The sequence below is a fragment of the Macrobrachium nipponense genome, chromosome 36 (assembly GCF_015104395.2).
Source record: "Macrobrachium nipponense isolate FS-2020 chromosome 36, ASM1510439v2, whole genome shotgun sequence".
NCBI classification, from domain to species: Eukaryota; Metazoa; Arthropoda; class Malacostraca; order Decapoda; family Palaemonidae; genus Macrobrachium; species Macrobrachium nipponense.
The window spans coordinates 2,909,529-2,918,502 of NC_087220.1; the positions used below are offsets into that span (position 1 = coordinate 2,909,529).

General features: G+C 35.8%; 1 long non-coding RNA gene across 1 annotated transcript in view; it reads right to left on the reverse strand.

Annotated features, from left to right (window-relative positions):
• The window catches only part of LOC135203499 (uncharacterized), a 197,747-nt gene extending 189,697 nt beyond the window's left edge, over positions 1-8,050 (reverse strand). The window contains exon 1 of the long non-coding RNA XR_010311943.1: positions 7,803-8,050. This is a non-coding gene — a long non-coding RNA (uncharacterized LOC135203499). The remainder of the gene's footprint in view (positions 1-7,802) is intronic.
• Between the last annotated feature and the right edge of the window lie 924 nt (positions 8,051-8,974).

An 8,974-nucleotide genomic window follows, 5' to 3' on the forward strand; every position in this document is an offset into this window, starting at 1 on the left:
ATATGTGTGTGTGTGTGTGTGTGTGTATATGTGTGTGTGTGTATTCTATGAGCTACTAGAACAGAATGTAGAATTTTGGCCTAAGGCCGAGCACTGGAACCTACGAGGTCATCCGGTTTGAAAGGTGTAACAGGAGGAAAACCTCAAAGCAGTTGCATTGTGGAACAAGTGTTAGGAGAGGGTCGATAGCAAGATGGAAGAAAGATAATACGAATGGGGGTACAGTAAAATGATCTGAAGCGGTTGCAGCTATAGTAGATTCACATCAACCGTGCATTTGATGTCTGGGCCCGTCCCTTACGACGCTCCTGATTGGCTGTTGATAAGCCAATCACAGGTTTGGAAACTCTCCTCAGTCTCTCTCGGGAGTTCACATGGTTAGAATGTATGCTCCACCTCTCCTGTGAAATGCGTTTGAAAGTCTTATTTCTAAGGAGAGGTGGAACATACATCCTGCCTATGTGAACTCTCGAGAGACTGAGTTTACAGCCCTGTGATTGGCTTATCAACAGCCAATCAGGAGCGCAGTAAGGGACGGGACTGGACATTAAATGCACGGTTTATTGGAATCTGCTATAGGAACCCTGGAAGAGAGGCCGTAAAGACTATAAGGGCACTACCCCCCTACGTCGAATAAACCCTGAGAAAACGAAGAATAATCTGGTAAATGAACTAAAACGAACAATTCCCATTGGCGAACCCACAGGGTACACTCAAAAGTTCTTGCGTACACAGTTGCTAGAATCATGGCTTCAAGTTCTTCATTACTTTCATGACTGACCCCTCACCAAATATTTCCTCCTTTTCAAAACAGAAACGCCACTTACCCTCGGACTATTCGCCTTCCATTCTAATACATTTTTTATCTATTAATTCATTCTGTTCATTTTTCAATAAGTGGGATCTCTTCTTTCTGTATTTCCCTTTGCTTCCGCTTACTTCTTCCTAATGAACAACGTATTCTTTGGTAGCTTGAATTTCTAGTCAGTGGACCCTTTGGTGGGCTTGTTCCTTATGAATAGGTTTCATCTACTGAATAAGAAGAAGAAGAAGAAGAAGAAGAAAGTATCACTCATTGATGTTGCAATACCATGGGACACCAGAGTTGAAGAGAAAGAGAGGGAAAAATGGATAAGTATCAAGATCTGAAAATAGAAATAAGAAGGATATGGGATATGCCAGTGGAAATCGTACCCATAATCATAGGAGCACTAGGCACGATCCAAACATCCCTGAAAAGGAATCTGGAAAAACTAGAAGCCGAAGTAGCTCCAGGACTCGTGCAGAAGAGTGTGATCCCAGAAACGGCGCACATAGTAAGAAAAGTGATGGACCCGTAAGGAGGCAGGATGCAACCCAGAACCCCACGATATGAATACCACCCAGTCGAATTGGAGGACTGTGATAGACCCCAAAAAATAATAAAAAATAAATAAAATATTAACAGTAATAGCATTCAACTGTTAGATTCTTTGACAAGCAACACACATGCGCAAATGACTACTTCTTCAATTCAAAACTGAAAACCGCCAATGCAAAGGAGCTTCCATGGCATATAACCATTATTATTTCCACGCAAAATCCCCACATGCCAAATAAAATTTCTTGCTAAAGCTGGGGAGGACGCGAGTCTTATTTTCCTTTCCTCTTTACTAGCGGACGCCGCACTGCACATCAGTTTCCCTTTTATCCAGAATTCACAGCGTTTTTCAGAATGAAGATCCACGATAAGCTACGGCATTATACAGTGTAGTTCGTTCTAGAAGTTTCCCATGAGCTCACGTTCTTTGCTTTGTCTCGCAAATGCATTTATTTTTTTTTTAAGTTTATTCCCATTACAAAATGAATATAACTAACGAATACAGGAACTGCCGTTGCTGTGCGCTGTATATCCTACATAAAAAAGAACTTCTCTTCCTACGAACAGCAAAAAGAAATTGGTCTCGCAAATACTTTCATTTTTTTTAAGTTTATTCCCATTACAAAATTAATAACTAAACGAATACAGGAACTGCCGTTGCTGTGCGCTGTATATTCCTAAATAAAAAGGAGCTTTTATTTTAGAACTTCTCTCCCTGCGAACAGCTAAAAGAAGGAAAAAAGGACAGGGTACGAAATAGCTCGATGTTGGCAACGAGTTTATATGAAATATGGAAGGGCTACTGTAAAGAGCTGATGCGAATATTGTGAATTTGCGGGCAAGAATACAGAATTTAGGTCGAGTACCGAGCACTGGAACCTACGAGGTCATTTAGCACTGAAACGGAAACCGACCTCAAACAGCAGTGTTGCCAATTAGTATGTGTTTACCCTCCAAACTGGGTATAAGACTTACAGAAAACCGTGGAAAGAAGTGAAATTAGCTTATCTATTTGTAGTCTATATACATATTTGAGCAATTTTATCATTATTGCATTACTATGACAACTAGAATTCATGGAAACAGTTTGTAGTAAATGCATCGGCGTATGTGTGAAGCTCCACTAAATTGGCAACGACGTCAAACAGGCTTCAAAGGCGTAACAGGAGGAAAACCTCTCAGCAGTTGCAATATGAATCAACTATTAGAAGATGGTGGAAAGTAAGACGAAGAAAGAGAATATGAAAGGAGGTACAGTAAAAAGGAATGAAAGGGGTCACAGCTAAGGGCCGAAGGAACGCTGCAAAGAACCTTAAGTAATGCCTACAGCGCACAGCAAGAGGTGCACTGACGGCACTTCGGCGGGGATATGAGCATGCAGGGTCAAGTGGAGTGTAAACTCAACGGTAGGAGATATATAAATTATTTAACCTCCTTAAGACCTGCAAGAGGATATCAATACAAGCAGGATTTGCAATGATTAAATCAAACTGACTTAACCAAGTGATTAAATCATTGATTTTTTCATTAAAAAAATCATGATTTCTTACTTTTTTTTAATAAGAAAGCCAACAAATTGAAAAATCTTGTTTGGAGGTTAATAAAAACTTGAGCATAAACTGTGCTGCATCTATTTATTTTGATCAAAAAAAAATTTGCAAGCACATACTTTAGGCCAGAACTGGAAACCTAAAAGATAAATCAATTGTGATTCTGTCATAAAATACATTTTGATGAATAAAGGATTGAAAAAAAATTAACAAATCAAAAAACCAAATAATGGTACCAAAAAAAATCAAATAAATCACTTATCTTTTTATTCATTTCTTTAAAATCACCAGCCCTTAATACAAGACGATAGGACATAACATAACGGTTCCTCCAAAAACCAAATAAATAAAAAAAAATTATTCAAAATAATCAAACAAATCACTGATTTTTTATTTTCTTTTTTTTATAAAAAAAAATCGCCAACCCTAAATACAAGACGATATGACGTAACGGTTCCTCCAGAAACCAAATAAATAAAAAAAAAACAAATAGATAAAAAAATTAAATAGATAACTGATTTTTAAATTTATTTTTTTAAATAAAAAAAAATCGCCAACCCTGAATACAAGACGATAGGAGATAACGGTTACCTCCAAAAACCAAACCAAATAAAAAAAATCAAATCACTGATTTTTAGATTTTTTACAATTTTTGTTTAATCAAAAAAATCGCCAACCCTGAATACAAGACGATAGGACGTAACGGGTCAATCCCACCTGCAGATAGAATCCGAAGAGCGACAACGGCGACGCCGTCGGGTATAGATATATTCATGGGTTTAATACGACCTCAAGGCGCCATCAAGATGGATCAAGGACCTTTTGCGGAGACCATAAAGTATCTTTTTAGTGGCTTGGCGCCGCCACCCCCCACCCCCCTAGCCCCAGACAGAAAAAAAAAAAGAAAAAAAAACCTAAACGCACACAGTGAGACGACGCCGGCATCATGAGACACTTTCTTCCAATCCCCCCCCACCCAAACTCCCACCACAAAGCTCCTTCCGATAGGCTTTCGCCTAAAAGCACATAAAAGCATCATAAAGGTTTTCTGCTAAAAACAGAATGACGCTTGATGCTTCACGTCTTATGAAAGACCCAAAAAATGTTTTTTTTCGTCTTATGAAAGACCAAATTTTTTTTTCTCTTTTTTTTTTTTTTGTCTTATGGAAGACCCCAAGAATGTCACCCAAAAATGTTTTTTCGTCTTCAGAAAGATCCAAAACTTTTTTAACGTCTTTGAAAGACCCCCAAAAAATGTTTTTTTCGTCTTATGAAAGACCCCAAAAATGTTTTATGAAAAAAACCCTAAAATATTTGTTCGTCTTACGAAAGACCCTGAAAAAATTTTTTTCGTCTTACGAAAGACACCAAAAATGCTTTTTATAGTCTTATGAAAGACCCAAAAAATGTTTTTTCGTCTTATGAAAGACCCAAAAAAATTTTTTTTCTTTTTTCGTCTTATGAAAGACACCAAAAATGTTTTTTAGTCTTATGAAAGACACCAAAAATGTTTTTTCGTCTTATGAAAGACACCAAAAATGTTTTTAGTCTTATGAAAGACCCGAAAATGTTTTTTATCGTCTTATGGAAGACCCCAAATAGATTTTTTGTCTTATGAAAAACAACCAAAAAATTTTTTTTTTTTTTTTTCCATCTTATAAAAGACCCCAAATTTGTTCTACTTAACATTTTCTTACAAAAGCCTCGAGGAGTAACGAATACTTTCTGTAGGAATAAGGGATTATTAAGGCCTCTCCAAAACACAATTAGTATAAAAAAAAGCTTCCTCCCCGAGTTAAAAACACTTTAGTAACTGTGTCTGGACAAAGGGCAGAAGGGAACATCTTCTAAGAACATTAACACCTCATGAAAGCAATACATTACTACCCTAATATACTATTCTCGTTGCCTTTCAATACATTTCTATGTTAATTCATTAATCAATTTTTCAAATAAGTGGAGTCTCTCTTCAACAACGAGGCAGATAAAGGGTAACAGGCTTAAGAGGTCAAGTTTAAAAGCGCTCTTTCTAAAAGGTTATTATCGAAAACAAACCGTATTCCTGAATCCCACAATCATTCTAAGCTAGTGGGAACACCCTCTTACACATTCCATTTACTTAGGGAAATTTGGCACATTTGTCTAATAAATATTGCATTCAAATGGCAAATGAAATAAAGTTCTTCCTGTATCAGCAAGCAAACTGGTAATGACTGCTACTTTAGGGCAAAACCAGTTTCATTATCAGCAACATAAATGACAAGGGTTATATTCATTCCAGTAAATGTCAGCAAGATGTTCCTATGCAGGCAAATTAAATGACAAGAGCTATATTCATTCTAGTAAATGACAACCAGCTGTTCCTATGTAGGCAACTTGAATGACAAGGCTTAATCTCATTCCAGTAAATGACAGCAAGCTGTCACTATGACAACCCTATGGCAACGATGTTGCAAAGAGGCGCGATGAACCTTACGAGCTCAAGACCAATATTTTTAACCAACGATAAAAAGTATAAAGGTCAAAATTCCAAAATGCAAGTAATGAGATGCTAACGGATATACCAGTAACTCTCTCTCTCTATCAAACGACAGGCCTAAGCCTAACATGTCCAATTAAACATTAAGCTACGTTAAAATAAACATTCATATATCAGAAAATTGTGGACATCGTGAACTCAGGTTGACAGAAATTCAAGAGGGAATGTTTCAGTGTAGACAGGAGGGGTCGTCAATCCAATAAAGAGGAGAGAGAGAGAGGATGAGAGGAGAGACGAGAGAGAGAGAGAGAGAGAGAGAGAGAGAGAGAGAGAGAGAGAGAGAGAGAGAGGGCAGTCTCACAAATGGGATGGTGGTTGGTTTAAGCATGAAATTTTATCCATTAAGAATAGTGTGTGTGTGTGTGTGTGTGTGTGTGTATATATATATATTATATATATATATATATATATATATAGATATAGATATATATATAATATATATATATATATATATATATATATATATATATATATATATATATATATTATATATATATATTTATATATATATGTATATATATATATATATATATATATATATATATATATATGTATATATATATATATATATATATATATATATATATATCCAGTTTGTTTTCAATACTCTGCTCAAAGTTTATCATAATAACAAATAACAAAACATACACAGGATTTAATTATAAAGGCGGTGAAAATTAACTCCTGGTATTGTAAATATCACACGTATATGGACATATATCGCATCATAAATGAACTTTTTTTAAAAATTCTAATAATAAAAAAGTTATTAACTGGCCGTGTGAGGAACTAATCCCTAGTTAACGGTCTTGAAATGAGCAAATGGTTAGAGAGAGAGAGAGGGAGGGATGGTACCATGTTTAGGACAGTTTTTCCAATGAATAAATCGTTGACATAGCAAAAGACAATGCGAGAGACGTTAAGCCAACATTTTAACAAGAAAATGTGCTCAAGAAATTCGGGAAAAATGGCCCATCCTACTAACACACTCAAAGACGACTTAATGCCAACATTAACAAGGTGAAAAACAACTTGAAAAAAAAAACATCACTAACATTTCAAAATTAAACCGATTTTAAAGATTCGGGAAAAAATGGCTTAACAATTAACATAATAAAACGCGTATATAATCAACATATAAGCACAAAACTTATATAAAAAAAACACCAAGTAAGAAGAAATAGGTTACGCTAAACATTTCAAAATACAAGAGACTTCTATTCGGAAAAAAAATGCCCTAGCAATTAATATAATAAAAGACTTAATGTCCATATTAACATAAGTTGATACAAAAAATCACCGAGCAAGAGACAATTGCACTAATATTTTAAAAAGTAGATTAACTCAAGAAATTCCAGAAAAAACTTAACAAATAAAACGCAAAAACGCTTAATGCCCATATTATAAATGTAGATAAACGTAATAAACTGTTAAAACTTTTTGTTCTCCAAAACAACTTTCATAACAGAATTTATTACATACAATTAATTAGAAGGAAGGGAAAGGGTATAGGGGTGGATGGGTTATGAAGGGATGGATGGAAGGGGGTAAGGGGGGGGGGGGGGGGGGGGTATGGGAGGGAGGGATGGAGGGGGTTGGGGTATGAAGGGAGGGCTTGGATGGGGGGGTATGGAGGGGATGAGGAGGGGGTATGGAGTGGGTATGGAGGGAGGGATGGGAGTTGGGTATGGAGGATGGATTGGTGTGGGTATGGAGGGAGGGAGGGAGGGAATAACTTGTGTGGGGACAGTCACACTCGTTCTAATTATCTACGTGGCACTTGCGGAGGGAAGGGGGTATGGAGGGAGGGAGGTAAGGGGTTATGGAGGGAGGGAAGGGTATATGGAGGAAGGGGAGGGAGGGAATAACTCTATAGTGTTGGGACAGTTTCCCTAGAAACAATGTTTCCTTAAGGTCTGAAATGGACAGACAAAATCTAATCCATTACCTATTTTCCATCTGTCCATCCACCTGTGGTGTTTGCGCATGGTAACACTGCGTCCCGGGTTTTAAATAATTTCATATTTCGAATTTTAACGGTGTAATTCGCATACAGTAAATTATTAAAACACTTTTCAGTTGCAAATGTACACCCATATATCCTTTTATTTGCCTAAAACTTACACATAGCGTAACTATTTAAAACCCGGGACGCCGTTCACTACAGTAATTTTTATTTTATCCCTGATAAAACACAACAATTTTATAAAATAAAACTAACCCAGCAAATGACAAAAGTACAAAGATTTGAAAAAGTAAGTGACATATTCGGGGAAAATGACGTAGCAATTAACATACAAAAACACAAACAATGTCCCAAATGAACGTGAAACACAAACACTAAAAAACTCACCGCAAAAAATAAATCGTCCAATGGAAAGATCAACTTAAAACTTTCCCAATGGCCGATGTTCCGAAGAAACTTTTCCACGAAGGTCAAAATCCCGTAAAATCGTAGCGTAAATTCCTCTTCGTAGAGCCACGCCCACAACAGTCTGTTTATATGTAAACAATCAAACTAACTCGTCGGAATTCCCGCCAAACGACAGACACCGACCGGACGACCATCGTCGCACATCCAACACTCACCATAGCCAAACACACACTGCTTGGCGGTCAAACGAAAGCGCTCCCGACTACTACACGACGCGAGATGCCAGATGAAGGATAAGAGCTCTTTTCTCGTCCCCCGCTCCGAGGCGATTTGTAAACACCCATAATTATTACGACTGTTTCGGTCGAAGATTTTTGCATTATCGGGAAAGGGTAGTACGTTGGGATCTTCGCTTACTATTTCATATTACCGATCGCGCTTTCCTTTTTGGTTAACATTCGTTTTTTAGATATATATATATATATATATATATATATATATATATATATATATATATATATATATATATATATATAGTATATAAATATATATATATATATATATATATATATCTATATATATATATATATAATATATATACTATATAATATATATATATATATTATTTTATATATTTTTTTTATATAGTATATATATATATATATATATATATTTTATATATATAAATATATATATATATATGTATCATATGAGGGCCTCATAACCCACCAAGGTGGTAAAACACCACCACTTTTTTAAAAAATGAGTAAATTGCCCTCAGAGTCTAGCATTCATTACTTTGCTTCAAAGAAAGATATTGATTTAAACTAAGTTTCATATGAAAGCCCTACCTTTTATAATTTTTTTTTAATTAAAAAAATTGTGGGGTGCGCTTGTGCGCTTGTGCGCTAGCATTCAAAATGTACGCCTAACCCCTCACATTTGTGTATATTTTATTCATAACCAGCACTTAAACCACAATTTAATGTGTAAAAGAGTTATTATATTCGTGTTATAACAGCAATAGATCGGTGTACCTACCATTGTTTTCTTTTGCAATGTGGTTAAATCACTCGCTTATTCACTAATGACAAAAATAGAAAGAAAAGACTTTTGCTTTACAAACTTTATGCGTAACATTGTCATACTTA